Below are 19,011 nucleotides of genomic sequence, written 5' to 3' on the forward strand. Positions count from 1 at the left end.
TCACAGAGTTACATCTGTATTTCGTGGATCTCTTTGCTAGCCTTATTTCTGTGGAATCTGAGAACAGATATTTCGGATCCCTTTGAAGACTATAGGGCCAAAGGAAATATCCTCCGATAACAAAGAGAAAGAAGCTTTCTGAGAAACTTCTTTGTGTTCTGTGAAATCATCTCACAGAGTTACAGCTTTCCCCTCAAGAAGCCTTTCGCTAAGACAGTTCTTGTGGAATTGGCATAGTGATATTTGGAACCCCATAGAGGGCTATGGTTAAAAAGGAAATATCCTCAGATGAAATCTGGAAAGAAGCTTTCTGAGAAACTGCTTAGTGCTCTGTTAATTCATCTCACAGAGTTACATCTGTATTTCGTGGATCTCTTTGCTAGCCTTATTTCTCTGGAATCTGAGAACAGATATTTCGGATCCCTTTGAACACTATAGGGCCAAAGGAAATATCCTCCGATAACAAAGAGAAAGAAGCTTTCTGAGAAACTTCTTTGTGTTCTGTGAAATCATCTCACAGAGTTACAGCTTTCTCCTCAAGAAGCCTTTCGCTAAGACAGTTCTTGTGGAATTGGCAAAGTGATATTTGGAAGCCCATAGAGGGCTATGGTGAAAAAGGAAATATCCTCAGATGAAATCTGGAAAGAAGCTTTCTGAGAAACTGGTTAGTGTTCTGTCAATTCATCTCACAGAGTTACATCTGTATTTCGTGGATCTCTTTGCTAGCCTTATTTCTGTGGAATCTGAGAACAGATATTTCGGATCCCTTTGAAGACTATAGGGCCAAAGGAAATATCCTCCGATAACAAAGAGAAAGAAGCTTTCTGAGAAACTTCTTTGTGTTCTGTGAAATCATCTCACAGAGTTACAGCTTTCCCCTCAAGAAGCCTTTCGCTAAGACAGTTCTTGTGGAATTGGCAAAGTGATATTTGGAAGCCCATAGAGGGCTGTGGTGAGAAAGGAAATATCCTCAGATGAAATCTGGAAAGAAGCTTTCTGAGAAACTGCTTAGTGTTCTGCTAATTCATCTCACAGAGTTACATGTGTATTTCGTGGATCTCTTTGCTAGCCTTACTTCTGTGGAATCTGAGAACAGATATTTCGCATCCCTTTGAAGACTATAGGGCCAAGGAAGTATCCTCCGATAACAAAGAGAAAGAAGCTTTCTGAGAAACTTCTTTGTGTTCTATGAAATCGTCTCACAGAGTTCCAGCTTTCCCCTCAAGAAGCCTTTCGCTAAGACAGTTCTTGTGGAATTGGCAAAGTGATATTTGGAAGCCCATAGAGGGTTGTGGTGAGATAGGAAATATCCTCAGATGAAATCTGGAAAGAAGCTTTCTGAGAAACTGCTTAGTGTTCTGTTAATTCATCTCACAGAGTTACATCTGTATTTCGTGGATCTCTTTGCTAGCCTTATTTCTGTGGAATCTGAGAACAGATATTTCGGATCCCTTTGAAGACTATAGGGCCAAAGGAAATATCCTCCGATAACAAAGAGAAAGAAGCTTTCTGAGAAACTTCTTTGTGTTCTGTGAAATCATCTCACAGAGTTACAGCTTTCCCCTCAAGAAGCCTTTCGCTAAGACAGTTCTTGTGGAATTGGCAAAGTGATATTTGGAAGCCCATAGAGGGCTGTGGTGAGAAAGGAAATATCCTCAGATGAAATCTGGAAAGAAGCTTTCTGAGAAACTGCTTAGTGTTCTGTTAATTCATCTCACAGAGTTACATGTGTATTTTGTGGATCTCTTTGCTAGCCTTACTTCTGTGGAATCTGAGAACAGATATTTCGCATCCCTTTGAGGACTATAGGGCCAAGGAAGTATCCTCCGATAACAAAGAGAAAGAAGCTTTCTGAGAAACTTCTTTGTGTTCTATGAAATCGTCTCACAGAGTTCCAGCTTTCCCCTCAAGAAGCCTTTCGCTAAGACAGTTCTTGTGGAATTGGCAAAGTGATATTTGGAAGCCCATAGAGGGTTGTGGTGAGAAAGGAAATATCCTCAGATGAAATCTGGAAAGAAGCTTTCTGAGAAACTGCTTAGTGTTCTGTTAATTCATCTCACAGAGTTACATCTGTATTTCGTGGATCTCTTTGCTAGCCTTATTTCTGTGGAATCTGAGAACAGATATTTCGGATCCCTTTGAAGACTATAGGGCCAAAGGAAATATCCTCCGATAACAAAGAGAAAGAAGCTTTCTGAGAAACTTCTTTGTGTTCTGTGAAATCATCTCACAGAGTTACAGCTTTCTCCTCAAGAAGCCTTTCGCTAAGACAGTTATTGTGGAATTGACAAAGTGATATTCGGAACCCAATAGAGGGCTATAGGTAAAAAGGAAATATCCTCAGATGAAATCTGGAAAGAAGCTTTCTGAGAAACTGCTTAGTGCTCTGTTAATTCATCTCACAGAGTTACATCTGTATTTCGTGGATCTCTTTGCTAGCCTTATTTCTGTGGAATCTGAGAACAGATATTTCGGATCCCTTTGAAGACTATAGGGCCAAAGGACATATCCTCCGATAACAAAGAGAAAGAAGCTTTCGGAGAAACTACTTTGTGTTCTGTGAAATAATCTCACAGAGTTACAGCTTTCCCCTCAAGAAGCCTTTCGCTAAGACAGTTCTTGTGGAATTGGCAAAGTGATATTTGGAAGCCCATAGAGGGCTATGGTGAAAACGGAAATATCCTCAGATGAAATCTGGAAAGAAGCCTTCTGAGAAACTGCTTAGTGTTCTGTCAATTCATCTCACAGAGTTACATCTGTATTTCGTGGATCTCTTTGCTAGCCTTATTTCTGTGGAATCTGAGAACAGATATTTCGGATCCCTTTGAAGACTGTAGGGCCAAAGGAAATATCCTCCGATAACAAAGAGAAAGAAGCTTTCTGAGAAACTTCTTTGTGTTCTGTGAAATCATCTCACAGAGTTACAACTTTCCCCTCAAGAAGCCTTTCGCTAAGACAGTTCTTGTGGAATTGGCAAAGTGATATTTGGAAGCCCATAGAGGGCTGTGTTGAGAAAGGAAATATCCTCAGATGAAATCTGGAAAGAAGCTTTCTGAGAAACTGCTTAGTGTTCTGTTAATTCTTCTCACAGAGTTACATCTGTATTTCGTGGATCTCTTTGCTAGCCTTATTTCTGTGGAATCTGAGAACAGATATTTCGGATCCCTTTGAAGACTATAGGGCCAAAGGAAATATCCTCCGATAACAAAGAGAAAGAAGCTTTCTGAGAAACTTCTTTGTGTTCTGTGAAATCATCTCACAGAGTTACAGCTTTCCCCTCAAGAAGCCTTTCGCTAAGACAGTTCTTGTGGAATTGGCAAAGTGATATTTGGAAGCCCATAGAGGGCTATGGTGAAAAAGGAAATATCCTCAGATGAAATCTGGAAAGAAGCTTTCTGAGAAAATGCTTAGTGTTCTGTTAATTCATCTCACAGAGTTACATCTGTATTTCGTGGATCTCTTTGCTAGCCTTATTTCTGTGGAATCTGAGAACAGATATTTCGGATCCCTTTGAAGACTATAGGGCCAAAGGAAATATCCTCCGATAACAAAGAGAAAGAAGCTTTCTGAGAAACTTCTTTGTGTTCTGTGAAATCATCTCACAGAGTTACAGCTTTCCTCTCAAGAAGCCTTTCGCTAAGACAGTTCTTGTGGAATTGGCAAAGTGATATTTGGAAGCCCTTTGAGGGCTATGGTGAAAAAGGAAATATCCTAGGATGAAATCTGGAAAGAAGCTTTCTGAGAAACTGCTTAGTGTTCTGTTAATTCATGTCACAGAGTTACATCTGTATTTCGTGAATCTCTTTGCTAGCCTTATTTCTGTGGAATCTGAGAACAGATATTTCGGATCCCTTTGAAGACTAAAGGGCCAAAGGAAATATCCTCCGATAACAAAGAGAAAGAAGATTTCTGAGAAACTTCTTTGTGTTCTGTGAAATCATCTCACAGAGTTACAGCTTTCCCCTCAAGAAGCCTTTCGCTAAGACAGTTCTTGTGGAATTGGCAAAGTGATATTTGGAAGCCCATAGAGGGCTATGGTGAAAAAGGAAATATCCTCAGATGAAATCTGGAAAGAAGCTTTCTGAGAAACTGCTAAGTGTTCTGTTAATTCATCTCACAGAGTTACATCTGTATTTCGTGGATCTCTTTGCTAGCCTTCTTTCTGTGGAATCTGAGAACAGACATTTCGGATCCCTTTGAAGACTATAGGGCCAAAGGAAATATCCTGCGATAACAAAGAGAAAGAAGTTTTCTGAGAAACTTCTTTGTGTTCTGTGAAATCATCTCACACAGATACAGCTTTCCCCTCAAGAAGCCTTTCGCTAAGACAGTTCTTGTGGAATTGGCAAAGTGATATTTGGAAGCCCATAGAGGGCTATGGTGAAAAAGGAAATATCCTCAGATGAAATCTGGAAAGAAGCTTTCTGAGAAACTGCTCTGTGAATTGTGACTTCCACTCACAGAGTTACATCTGTATTTCATGAATCTCTTTGCTAGCCTTATTTCTGTGGAATCTGAGAACAGATATTTCGGATCCCTTTGAAGACTATAGGGCCAAAGGAAATATCCTCCGATAACAAAGAGAAAGAAGCTTTCTGAGAAACTTCTTTGTGTCTGTGAAATAATCTCACAGAGTTACCGCTTTCCCCTCAAGAAGCCTTTCGCTAAGATAGTACTTGTGGAATTGGCAAAGTGATATTTGGAAGCCCATAGAGGGGTATGGTGAAAAAGGAAATATCCTCAGATGAAATCTGGAAAGAAGCTTTCTGAGAAACTGCTTAGTGTTCTGTTAATTCATCTCACAGAGTTACATGTGTATTTCGTGGATCTCTTTGCTAGCCTTATTTCTGTGGAATCTGAGAACAGATATTTCGGATCCCTTTGAAGAGTATAAGGCCAAAGGAAATATCCTGCGATAACAAAGAGAAAGAAGCTTTCTGAGAAACTTCTTTGTGTTCTGTGAAATCATCTCACAGAGTTACAGCTTTCCCCTCAAGAAGTTTTTCGCTAAGACAGTTCTTGTGGAATTGGCAAAGTGATATTTGGAAGCCCATAGAGGGCTATGGTGAAAAAGGAAATATCCTCAGATGAAATCTGGAAAGAAGCTTTCTGAGAAAATGCTTAGTGTTCTGTTAATTCATCTCACAGAGTTACATCTGTATTTCGTGGATCTCTTTGCAAGCCTTATTTCTGTGGAATCTGAGAACAGATATTTCGGATCCCTTTGAAGACTATAGGGCCAAAGGAAATATTCTCCGATAACAAAGAGAAAGAAGCTTTCTGAGAAACTTCTTTGTGTTCTGTGAAATCATCTCTCAGAGTTACAGCTTTCCCCTCAAGAAGCCTTTCGCTAAGACAGTTCTTGTGGAATTGGCATAGTGATATTTGGAAGCCCATAGAGGGCTATGGTGAAAAAGGAAATATCCTCAGATGAAATCTGGAAAGAAGCTTTCTGAGAAACTGCTTAGTGCTCTGTTAATTCATCTCACAGAGTTACATCTGTATTTCGTGGATCTCTTTGCTAGCCTTATTTCTGTGGAATCTGAGAACAGATATTTCGGATCCCTTTGAAGACTATAGGGCCAAAGGAAATATCCTCCGATAACAAAGAGAAAGAAGCTTTCTGAGAAACTTCTTTGTGTTCTGTGAAATCATCTCACAGAGTTACAGCTTTCCCCTCAAGAAGCCTTTCGCTAAGACAGTTCTTGTGGAATTGGCAAAGTGATATTTGGAAGCCCATAGAGGGCTATGGTGAAAAAGGAAATATCCTCAGATGAAATCTGGAAAGAAGCTTTCTGAGAAACTGGTTAGTGTTCTGTCAATTCATCTCACAGAGTTACATCTGTATTTCGTGGATCTCTTTGCTAGCCTTCTTTCTGTGGAATCTGAGAACAGACATTTCGGATCCCTTTGAAGACTATAGGGCCAAAGGAAATATCCTGCGATAACAAAGAGAAAGAAGTTTTCTGAGAAACTTCTTTGTGTTCTGTGAAATCATCTCACAGAGATACAGCTTTCCCCTCAAGAAGCCTTTCGCTAAGACAGTTCTTGTGGAATTGGCAAAGTGATATTTGGAAGCCCATAGAGGGCTATGGTGAAAAAGGAAATATCCTCAGATGAAATCTGGAAAGAAGCTTTCTGAGAAACTGCTCTGTGAATTGTGACTTCCACTCACAGAGTTACATGTGTATTTCGTGGATCTCTTTGCTAGCCTTATTTCTGTGGAATCTGAGAACAGATATTTCGGATCCCTTTGAAGACTATAAGGCCAAAGGAAATATCCTGCGATAACAAAGAGAAAGAAGCTTTCTGAGACACTTCTTTGTGTTCTGTGAAATCATCTCACAGAGTTACAGCTTTCCCCTCAAGAAGCCTTTCGCTAAGACAGTTCTTGTGGAATTGGCAAAGTGATATTTGGAAGCCCATAGAGGGCTGTGTTGAGAAAGGAAATATCCTCAGATGAAATCTGGAAAGAAGCTTTCTGAGAAACTGCTTAGTGTTCTGTTAATTCTTCTCACAGAGTTACATCTGTATTTCGTGGATCTCTTTGCTAGCCTTATTTCTGTGGAATCTGAGAACAGATATTTCGGATCCCTTTGAAGACTATAGGGCCAAAGGAAATATCCTCCGATAACAAAGAGAAAGAAGCTTTCTGAGAAACTTCTTTGTTTTCTGTGAAATCATCTCACAGAGTTACAGCTTTCCCCTCAAGAAGCCTTTCGCTAAGACAGTTCTTGTGGAATTGGCAAAGTGATATTTGGAAGCCCATAGAGGGCTATGGTGAAAAAGGAAATATCCTCAGATGAAATCTGGAAAGAAGCTTTCTGAGAAAATGCTTAGTGTTCTGTTAATTCATCTCACAGAGTTACATCTGTATTTCGTGGATCTCTTTGCTAGCCTTATTTCTGTGGAATCTGAGAACAGATATTTCGGATCCCTTTGAAGACTATAGGGCCAAAGGAAATATCCTCCGATAACAAAGAGAAAGAAGCTTTCTGAGAAACTTCTTTGTGTTCTGTGAAATCATCTCACAGAGTTACAGCTTTCCCCTCAAGAAGCCTTTCGCTAAGACAGTTCTTGTGGAATTGGCATAGTGATATTTGGAACCCCATAGAGGGCTATGGTTAAAAAGGAAATATCCTCAGATGAAATCTGGAAAGAAGCTTTCTGAGAAACTGCTTAGTGCTCTGTTAATTCATCTCACAGAGTTACATCTGTATTTCGTGGATCTCTTTGCTAGCCTTATTTCTCTGGAATCTGAGAACAGATATTTCGGATCCCTTTGAACACTATAGGGCCAAAGGAAATATCCTCCGATAACAAAGAGAAAGAAGCTTTCTGAGAAACTTCTTTGTGTTCTGTGAAATCATCTCACAGAGTTACAGCTTTCTCCTCAAGAAGCCTTTCGCTAAGACAGTTCTTGTGGAATTGGCAAAGTGATATTTGGAAGCCCATAGAGGGCTATGGTGAAAAAGGAAATATCCTCAGATGAAATCTGGAAAGAAGCTTTCTGAGAAACTGGTTAGTGTTCTGTCAATTCATCTCACAGAGTTACATCTGTATTTCGTGGATCTCTTTGCTAGCCTTATTTCTGTGGAATCTGAGAACAGATATTTCGGATCCCTTTGAAGACTATAGGGCCAAAGGAAATATCCTCCGATAACAAAGAGAAAGAAGCTTTCTGAGAAACTTCTTTGTGTTCTGTGAAATCATCTCACAGAGTTACAGCTTTCCCCTCAAGAAGCCTTTCGCTAAGACAGTTCTTGTGGAATTGGCAAAGTGATATTTGGAAGCCCATAGAGGGCTGTGGTGAGAAAGGAAATATCCTCAGATGAAATCTGGAAAGAAGCTTTCTGAGAAACTGCTTAGTGTTCTGCTAATTCATCTCACAGAGTTACATGTGTATTTCGTGGATCTCTTTGCTAGCCTTACTTCTGTGGAATCTGAGAACAGATATTTCGCATCCCTTTGAAGACTATAGGGCCAAGGAAGTATCCTCCGATAACAAAGAGAAAGAAGCTTTCTGAGAAACTTCTTTGTGTTCTATGAAATCGTCTCACAGAGTTCCAGCTTTCCCCTCAAGAAGCCTTTCGCTAAGACAGTTCTTGTGGAATTGGCAAAGTGATATTTGGAAGCCCATAGAGGGTTGTGGTGAGATAGGAAATATCCTCAGATGAAATCTGGAAAGAAGCTTTCTGAGAAACTGCTTAGTGTTCTGTTAATTCATCTCACAGAGTTACATCTGTATTTCGTGGATCTCTTTGCTAGCCTTATTTCTGTGGAATCTGAGAACAGATATTTCGGATCCCTTTGAAGACTATAGGGCCAAAGGAAATATCCTCCGATAACAAAGAGAAAGAAGCTTTCTGAGAAACTTCTTTGTGTTCTGTGAAATCATCTCACAGAGTTACAGCTTTCCCCTCAAGAAGCCTTTCGCTAAGACAGTTCTTGTGGAATTGGCAAAGTGATATTTGGAAGCCCATAGAGGGCTGTGGTGAGAAAGGAAATATCCTCAGATGAAATCTGGAAAGAAGCTTTCTGAGAAACTGCTTAGTGTTCTGTTAATTCATCTCACAGAGTTACATGTGTATTTTGTGGATCTCTTTGCTAGCCTTACTTCTGTGGAATCTGAGAACAGATATTTCGCATCCCTTTGAGGACTATAGGGCCAAGGAAGTATCCTCCGATAACAAAGAGAAAGAAGCTTTCTGAGAAACTTCTTTGTGTTCTATGAAATCGTCTCACAGAGTTCCAGCTTTCCCCTCAAGAAGCCTTTCGCTAAGACAGTTCTTGTGTAATTGGCAAAGTGATATTTGGAAGCCCATAGAGGGTTGTGGTGAGAAAGGAAATATCCTCAGATGAAATCTGGAAAGAAGCTTTCTGAGAAACTGCTTAGTGTTCTGTTAATTCATCTCACAGAGTTACATCTGTATTTCGTGGATCTCTTTGCTAGCCTTATTTCTGTGGAATCTGAGAACAGATATTTCGGATCCCTTTGAAGACTATAGGGCCAAAGGAAATATCCTCCGATAACAAAGAGAAAGAAGCTTTCTGAGAAACTTCTTTGTGTTCTGTGAAATCATCTCACAGAGTTACAGCTTTCTCCTCAAGAAGCCTTTCGCTAAGACAGTTATTGTGGAATTGACAAAGTGATATTCGGAACCCAATAGAGGGCTATAGGTAAAAAGGAAATATCCTCAGATGAAATCTGGAAAGAAGCTTTCTGAGAAACTGCTTAGTGCTCTGTTAATTCATCTCACAGAGTTACATCTGTATTTCGTGGATCTCTTTGCTAGCCTTATTTCTGTGGAATCTGAGAACAGATATTTCGGATCCCTTTGAAGACTATAGGGCCAAAGGACATATCCTCCGATAACAAAGAGAAAGAAGCTTTCGGAGAAACTACTTTGTGTTCTGTGAAATAATCTCACAGAGTTACAGCTTTCCCCTCAAGAAGCCTTTCGCTAAGACAGTTCTTGTGGAATTGGCAAAGTGATATTTGGAAGCCCATAGAGGGCTATGGTGAAAACGGAAATATCCTCAGATGAAATCTGGAAAGAAGCCTTCTGAGAAACTGCTTAGTGTTCTGTCAATTCATCTCACAGAGTTACATCTGTATTTCGTGGATCTCTTTGCTAGCCTTATTTCTGTGGAATCTGAGAACAGATATTTCGGATCCCTTTGAAGACTGTAGGGCCAAAGGAAATATCCTCCGATAACAAAGAGAAAGAAGCTTTCTGAGAAACTTCTTTGTGTTCTGTGAAATCATCTCACAGAGTTACAACTTTCCCCTCAAGAAGCCTTTCGCTAAGACAGTTCTTGTGGAATTGGCAAAGTGATATTTGGAAGCCCATAGAGGGCTGTGTTGAGAAAGGAAATATCCTCAGATGAAATCTGGAAAGAAGCTTTCTGAGAAACTGCTTAGTGTTCTGTTAATTCTTCTCACAGAGTTACATCTGTATTTCGTGGATCTCTTTGCTAGCCTTATTTCTGTGGAATCTGAGAACAGATATTTCGGATCCCTTTGAAGACTATAGGGCCAAAGGAAATATCCTCCGATAACAAAGAGAAAGAAGCTTTCTGAGAAACTTCTTTGTGTTCTGTGAAATCATCTCACAGAGTTACAGCTTTCCCCTCAAGAAGCCTTTCGCTAAGACAGTTCTTGTGGAATTGGCAAAGTGATATTTGGAAGCCCATAGAGGGCTATGGTGAAAAAGGAAATATCCTCAGATGAAATCTGGAAAGAAGCTTTCTGAGAAAATGCTTAGTGTTCTGTTAATTCATCTCACAGAGTTACATCTGTATTTCGTGGATCTCTTTGCTAGCCTTATTTCTGTGGAATCTGAGAACAGATATTTCGGATCCCTTTGAAGACTATAGGGCCAAAGGAAATATCCTCCGATAACAAAGAGAAAGAAGCTTTCTGAGAAACTTCTTTGTGTTCTGTGAAATCATCTCACAGAGTTACAGCTTTCCCCTCAAGAAGCCTTTCGCTAAGACAGTTCTTGTGGAATTGGCATAGTGATATTTGGAACCCCATAGAGGGCTATGGTTAAAAAGGAAATATCCTCAGATGAAATCTGGAAAGAAGCTTTCTGAGAAACTGCTTAGTGCTCTGTTAATTCATCTCACAGAGTTACATCTGTATTTCGTGGATCTCTTTGCTAGCCTTATTTCTCTGGAAACTGAGAACAGATATTTCGGATCCCTTTGAAGACTATAGGGCCAAAGGAAATATCCTCCGATAACAAAGAGCAAGAAGCTTTCTGAGAAACTTCTTTGTGTTCTGTGAAATCATCTCACAGAGTTACAGCTTTCCCCTCAAGAAGCCTTTCGCTAAGACAGTTCTTGTGGAATTGGCAAAGTGATATTTGGAAGCCCTTAGAGGGCTATGGTGAAAAAGGAAATATCCTCAGATGAAATCTGGAAAGAAGCTTTCTGAGAAACTGGTTAGTGTTCTGTCAATTCATCTCACAGAGTTACATCTGTATTTCGTGGATCTCTTTGCTAGCCTTATTTCTGTGGAATCTGAGAACAGATATTTCGGATCCCTTTGAAGACTATAGGGCCAAAGGAAATATCCTCCGATAACAAAGAGAAAGAAGCTTTCTGAGAAACTTCTTTGTGTTCTGTGAAATCATCTCACAGAGTTACAGCTTTCCCCTCAAGAAGCCTTTCGCTAAGACAGTTCTTGTGGAATTGGCAAAGTGATATTTGGAAGCCCATAGAGGGCTGTGGTGAGAAAGGAAATATCCTCAGATGAAATCTGGAAAGAAGCTTTCTGAGAAACTGCTTAGTGTTCTGTTAATTCATCTCACAGAGTTACATGTGTATTTCGTGGATCTCTTTGCTAGCCTTACTTCTGTGGAATCTGAGAACAGATATTTCGCATCCCTTTGAAGACAATAGGGCCAAGGAAGTATCCTCCGATAACAAAGAGAAAGAAGCTTTCTGAGAAACTTCTTTGTGTTCTATGAAATCGTCTCACAGAGTTCCAGCTTTCCCCTCAAGAAGCCTTTCGCTAAGACAGTTCTTGTGGAATTGGCAAAGTGATATTTGGAAGCCCATAGAGGGTTGTGGTGAGAAAGGAAATATCCTCAGATGAAATCTGGAAAGAAGCTTTCTGAGAAACTGCTTAGTGTTCTGTTAATTCATCTCACAGAGTTACATCTGTATTTCGTGGATCTCTTTGCTAGCCTTATTTCTGTGGAATCTGAGAACAGATATTTCGGATCCCTTTGAAGACTATAGGGCCAAAGGAAATATCCTCCGATAACAAAGAGAAAGAAGCTTTCTGAGAAACTTCTTTGTGTCTGTGAAATCATCTCACAGAGTTACCGCTTTCCCCTCAAGAAGCCTTTCGCTAAGATAGTACTTGTGGAATTGGCAAAGTGATATTTGGAAGCCCATAGAGGGGTATGGTGAAAAAGGAAATATCCTCAGATGAAATCTGGAAAGAAGCTTTCTGAGAAACTGCTTAGTGTTCTGTTAATTCATCTCACAGAGTTACATGTGTATTTCGTGGATCTCTTTGCTAGCCTTATTTCTGTGGAATCTGAGAACAGATATTTCGGATCCCTTTGAAGAGTATAAGGCCAAAGGAAATATCCTGCGATAACAAAGAGAAAGAAGCTTTCTGAGAAACTTCTTTGTGTTCTGTGAAATCATCTCACAGAGTTACAGCTTTCCCCTCAAGAAGTTTTTCGCTAAGACAGTTCTTGTGGAATTGGCAAAGTGATATTTGGAAGCCCATAGAGGGCTATGGTGAAAAAGGAAATATCCTCAGATGAAATCTGGAAAGAAGCTTTCTGAGAAAATGCTTAGTGTTCTGTTAATTCATCTCACAGAGTTACATCTGTATTTCGTGGATCTCTTTGCTAGCCTTATTTCTGTGGAATCTGAGAACAGATATTTCGGATCCCTTTGAAGACTATAGGGCCAAAGGAAATATTCTCCGATAACAAAGAGAAAGAAGCTTTCTGAGAAACTTCTTTGTGTTCTGTGAAATCATCTCACAGAGTTACAGCTTTCCCCTCAAGAAGCCTTTCGCTAAGACAGTTCTTGTGGAATTGGCATAGTGATATTTGGAAGCCCATAGAGGGCTATGGTGAAAAAGGAAATATCCTCAGATGAAATCTGGAAAGAAGCTTTCTGAGAAACTGCTTAGTGCTCTGTTAATTCATCTCACAGAGTTACATCTGTATTTCGTGGATCTCTTTGCTAGCCTTATTTCTGTGGAATCTGAGAACAGATATTTCGGATCCCTTTGAAGACTATAGGGCCAAAGGAAATATCCTCCGATAACAAAGAGAAAGAAGCTTTCTGAGAAACTTCTTTGTGTTCTGTGAAATCATCTCACAGAGTTACAGCTTTCCCCTCAAGAAGCCTTTCGCTAAGACAGTTCTTGTGGAATTGGCAAAGTGATATTTGGAAGCCCATAGAGGGCTATGGTGAAAAAGGAAATATCCTCAGATGAAATCTGGAAAGAAGCTTTCTGAGAAACTGGTTAGTGTTCTGTCAATTCATCTCACAGAGTTACATCTGTATTTCGTGGATCTCTTTGCTAGCCTTCTTTCTGTGGAATCTGAGAACAGACATTTCGGATCCCTTTGAAGACTATAGGGCCAAAGGAAATATCCTGCGATAACAAAGAGAAAGAAGTTTTCTGAGAAACTTCTTTGTGTTCTGTGAAATCATCTCACAGAGATACAGCTTTCCCCTCAAGAAGCCTTTCGCTAAGACAGTTCTTGTGGAATTGGCAAAGTGATATTTGGAAGCCCATAGAGGGCTATGGTGAAAAAGGAAATATCCTCAGATGAAATCTGGAAAGAAGCTTTCTGAGAAACTGCTCTGTGAATTGTGACTTCCACTCACAGAGTTACATGTGTATTTCGTGGATCTCTTTGCTAGCCTTATTTCTGTGGAATCTGAGAACAGATATTTCGGATCCCTTTGAAGACTATAAGGCCAAAGGAAATATCCTGCGATAACAAAGAGAAAGAAGCTTTCTGAGAAACTTCTTTGTGTTCTGTGAAATCATCTCACAGAGTTACAGCTTTCCCCTCAAGAAGCCTTTCGCTAAGACAGTTCTTGTGGAATTGGCAAAGTGATATTTGGAAGCCCATAGAGGGCTGTGTTGAGAAAGGAAATATCCTCAGATGAAATCTGGAAAGAAGCTTTCTGAGAAACTGCTTAGTGTTCTGTTAATTCTTCTCACAGAGTTACATCTGTATTTCGTGGATCTCTTTGCTAGCCTTATTTCTGTGGAATCTGAGAACAGATATTTCGGATCCCTTTGAAGACTATAGGGCCAAAGGAAATATCCTCCGATAACAAAGAGAAAGAAGCTTTCTGAGAAACTTCTTTGTTTTCTGTGAAATCATCTCACAGAGTTACAGCTTTCCCCTCAAGAAGCCTTTCGCTAAGACAGTTCTTGTGGAATTGGCAAAGTGATATTTGGAAGCCCATAGAGGGCTATGGTGAAAAAGGAAATATCCTCAGATGAAATCTGGAAAGAAGCTTTCTGAGAAAATGCTTAGTGTTCTGTTAATTCATCTCACAGAGTTACATCTGTATTTCGTGGATCTCTTTGCTAGCCTTATTTCTGTGGAATCTGAGAACAGATATTTCGGATCCCTTTGAAGACTATAGGGCCAAAGGAAATATCCTCCGATAACAAAGAGAAAGAAGCTTTCTGAGAAACTTCTTTGTGTTCTGTGAAATCATCTCACAGAGTTACAGCTTTCCCCTCAAGAAGCCTTTCGCTAAGACAGTTCTTGTGGAATTGGCATAGTGATATTTGGAACCCCATAGAGGGCTATGGTTAAAAAGGAAATATCCTCAGATGAAATCTGGAAAGAAGCTTTCTGAGAAACCGCTTAGTGCTCTGTTAATTCATCTCACAGAGTTACATCTGTATTTCGTGGATCTCTTTGCTAGCCTTATTTCTCTGGAATCTGAGAACAGATATTTCGGATCCCTTTGAACACTATAGGGCCAAAGGAAATATCCTCCGATAACAAAGAGAAAGAAGCTTTCTGAGAAACTTCTTTGTGTTCTGTGAAATCATCTCACAGAGTTACAGCTTTCTCCTCAAGAAGCCTTTCGCTAAGACAGTTCTTGTGGAATTGGCAAAGAGATATTTGGAAGCCCATAGAGGGCTATGGTGAAAAAGGAAATATCCTCAGATGAAATCTGGAAAGAAGCTTTCTGAGAAACTGGTTAGTGTTCTGTCAATTCATCTCACAGAGTTACATCTGTATTTCGTGGATCTCTTTGCTAGCCTTATTTCTGTGGAATCTGAGAACAGATATTTCGGATCCCTTTGAAGACTATAGGGCCAAAGGAAATATCCTCCGATAACAAAGAGAAAGAAGCTTTCTGAGAAACTTCTTTGTGTTCTGTGAAATCATCTCACAGAGTTACAGCTTTCCCCTCAAGAAGCCTTTCGCTAAGACAGTTCTTGTGGAATTGGCAAAGTGATATTTGGAAGCCCATAGAGGGCTGTGGTGAGAAAGGAAATATCCTCAGATGAAATCTGGAAAGAAGCTTTCTGAGAAACTGCTTAGTGTTCTGTTAATTCATCTCACAGAGTTACATGTGTATTTCGTGGATCTCTTTGCTAGCCTTACTTCTGTGGAATCTGAGAACAGATATTTCGCATCCCTTTGAAGACAATAGGGCCAAGGAAGTATCCTCCGATAACAAAGAGAAAGAAGCTTTCTGAGAAACTTCTTTGTGTTCTATGAAATCGTCTCACAGAGTTCCAGCTTTCCCCTCAAGAAGCCTTTCGCTAAGACAGTTCTTGTGGAATTGGCAAAGTGATATTTGGAAGCCCATAGAGGGTTGTGGTGAGAAAGGAAATATCCTCAGATGAAATCTGGAAAGAAGCTTTCTGAGAAACTGCTTAGTGTTCTGTTAATTCATCTCACAGAGTTACATCTGTATTTCGTGGATCTCTTTGCTAGCCTTATTTCTGTGGAATCTGAGAACAGATATTTCGGATCCCTTTGAAGACTATAGGGCCAAAGGAAATATCCTCCGATAACAAAGAGAAAGAAGCTTTCTGAGAAACTTCTTTGTGTCTGTGAAATCATCTCACAGAGTTACCGCTTTCCCCTCAAGAAGCCTTTCGCTAAGATAGTACTTGTGGAATTGGCAAAGTGATATTTGGAAGCCCATAGAGGGGTATGGTGAAAAAGGAAATATCCTCAGATGAAATCTGGAAAGAAGCTTTCTGAGAAACTGCTTAGTGTTCTGTTAATTCATCTCACAGAGTTACATGTGTATTTCGTGGATCTCTTTGCTAGCCTTATTTCTGTGGAATCTGAGAACAGATATTTCGGATCCCTTTGAAGAGTATAAGGCTAAAGGAAATATCCTGCGATAACAAAGAGAAAGAAGCTTTCTGAGAAACTTCTTTGTGTTCTGTGAAATCATCTCACAGAGTTACAGCTTTCCCCTCAAGAAGTTTTTCGCTAAGACAGTTCTTGTGGAATTGGCAAAGTGATATTTGGAAGCCCATAGAGGGCTATGGTGAAAAAGGAAATATCCTCAGATGAAATCTGGAAAGAAGCTTTCTGAGAAAATGCTTAGTGTTCTGTTAATTCATCTCACAGAGTTACATCTGTATTTCGTGGATCTCTTTGCTAGCCTTATTTCTGTGGAATCTGAGAACAGATATTTCGGATCCCTTTGAAGACTATAGGGCCAAAGGAAATATTCTCCGATAACAAAGAGAAAGAAGCTTTCTGAGAAACTTCTTTGTGTTCTGTGAAATCATCTCACAGAGTTACAGCTTTCCCCTCAAGAAGCCTTTCGCTAAGACAGTTCTTGTGGAATTGGCATAGTGATATTTGGAAGCCCATAGAGGGCTATGGTGAAAAAGGAAATATCCTCAGATGAAATCTGGAAAGAAGCTTTCTGAGAAACTGCTTAGTGCTCTGTTAATTCATCTCACAGAGTTACATCTGTATTTCGTGGATCTCTTTGCTAGCCTTATTTCTGTGGAATCTGAGAACAGATATTTCGGATCCCTTTGAAGACTATAGGGCCAAAGGAAATATCCTCCGATAACAAAGAGAAAGAAGCTTTCTGAGAAACTTCTTTGTGTTCTGTGAAATCATCTCACAGAGTTACAGCTTTCCCCTCAAGAAGCCTTTCGCTAAGACAGTTCTTGTGGAATTGGCAAAGTGATATTTGGAAGCCCATAGAGGGCTATGGTGAAAAAGGAAATATCCTCAGATGAAATCTGGAAAGAAGCTTTCTGAGAAACTGGTTAGTGTTCTGTCAATTCATCTCACAGAGTTACATCTGTATTTCGTGGATCTCTTTGCTAGCCTTCTTTCTGTGGAATCTGAGAACAGACATTTCGGATCCCTTTGAAGACTATAGGGCCAAAGGAAATATCCTGCGATAACAAAGAGAAAGAAGTTTTCTGAGAAACTTCTTTGTGTTCTGTGAAATCATCTCACAGAGATACAGCTTTCCCCTCAAGAAGCCTTTCGCTAAGACAGTTCTTGTGGAATTGGCAAAGTGATATTTGGAAGCCCATAGAGGGCTATGGTGAAAAAGGAAATATCCTCAGATGAAATCTGGAAAGAAGCTTTCTGAGAAACTGCTCTGTGAATTGTGACTTCCACTCACAGAGTTACATGTGTATTTCGTGGATCTCTTTGCTAGCCTTATTTCTGTGGAATCTGAGAACAGATATTTCGGATCCCTTTGAAGACTATAAGGCCAAAGGAAATATCCTGCGATAACAAAGAGAAAGAAGCTTTCTGAGAAACTTCTTTGTGTTCTGTGAAATCATCTCACAGAGTTACAGCTTTCCCCTCAAGAAGCCTTTCGCTAAGACAGTTCTTGTGGAATTGGCAAAGTGATATTTGGAAGCCCATAGAGGGCTGTGTTGAGAAAGGAAATATCCTCAGATGAAATCTGGAAAGAAGCTTTCTGAGAAACTGCTTAGTGTTCTGTTAATTCTTCTCACAGAGTTACATCTGTATTTCATGGATCTCTTTGCTAGCCTTATTTCTGTGGAATCTGAGAACAGATATTTCGGATCCCTTTGAAGACTATAGGGCCAAAGGAAATATCCTCCGATAACAAAGAGAAAGAAGCTTTCTGAGAAACTTCTTTGTTTTCTGTGAAATCATCTCACAGAGTTACAGCTTTCCCCTCAAGAAGCCTTTCGCTAAGACAGTTCTTGTGGAATTGGCAAAGTGATATTTGGAAGCCCATAGAGGGCTATGGTGAAAAAGGAAATATCCTCAGATGAAATCTGGAAAGAAGCTTTCTGAGAAACTGCTTAGTGCTCTGTTAATTCATCTCACAGAGTTACATCTGTATTTCGTGGATCTCTTTGCTAGCCTTATTTCTCTGGAATCTGAGAACAGATATTTCGGATCCCTTTGAACACTATAGGGCCAAAGGAAATATCCTCCGATAACAAAGAGAAAGAAGCTTTCTGAGAAACTTCTTTGTGTTCTGTGAAATCATCTCACAGAGTTACAGCTTTCTCCTCAAGAAGCCTTTCGCTAAGACAGTTCTTGTGGAATTGGCAAAGAGATATTTGGAAGCCCATAGAGGGCTATGGTGAAAAAGGAAATATCCTCAGATGAAATCTGGAAAGAAGCTTTCTGAGAAACTGGTTAGTGTTCTGTCAATTCATCTCACAGAGTTACATCTGTATTTCGTGGATCTCTTTGCTAGCCTTATTTCTGTGGAATCTGAGAACAGATATTTCGGATCCCTTTGAAGACTATAGGGCCAAAGGAAATATCCTCCGATAACAAAGAGAAAGAAGCTTTCTGAGAAACTTCTTTGAGTTCTGTGAAATCATCTCACAGAGTTACAGCTTTCCCCTCAAGAAGCCTTTCGCTAAGACAGTTCTTGTGGAATTGGCAAAGTGATATTTGGAAGCCCATAGAGGGCTGTGGTGAGAAAGGAAATATCCTCAGATGAAATCTGGAAAGAAGCTTTCTGAGAAACTGCTTAGTGTTCTGCTAATTCATCTCACTGAGTTACATGTGTATTTCGTGGATCTCTTTGCTAGCCTTACTTCTGTGGAATCTGAGAACAGATATTTCGCATCCCTTTGAAGACTATAGGGCCAAGGAAGTATCCTCCGATAACAAAGAGAAAGAAGCTTTCTGAGAAACTTCTTTGTGTTCTATGAAATCGTCTCACAGAGTTCCAGCTTTCCCCTCAAGAAGCCTTTCGCTAAGACAGTTCTTGTGGAATTGGCAAAGTGATATTTGGAAGCCCATAGAGGGTTGTGGTGAGAAAGGAAATATCCTCAGATGAAATCTGGAAAGAAGCTTTCTGAGAAACTGCTTAGTGTTCTGTTAATTCATCTCACAGAGTTACATCTGTATTTCGTGGATCTCTTTGCTAGCCTTATTTCTGTGGAATCTGAGAACAGATATTTCGGATCCCTTTGAAGACTATAGGGCCAAAGGAAATATCCTCCGATAACAAAGAGAAAGAAGCTTTCTGAGAAACTTCTTTGTG

The sequence above is a fragment of the Macaca fascicularis genome, chromosome 1 (assembly GCF_037993035.2).
Source record: "Macaca fascicularis isolate 582-1 chromosome 1, T2T-MFA8v1.1".
NCBI classification, from domain to species: Eukaryota; Metazoa; Chordata; class Mammalia; order Primates; family Cercopithecidae; genus Macaca; species Macaca fascicularis.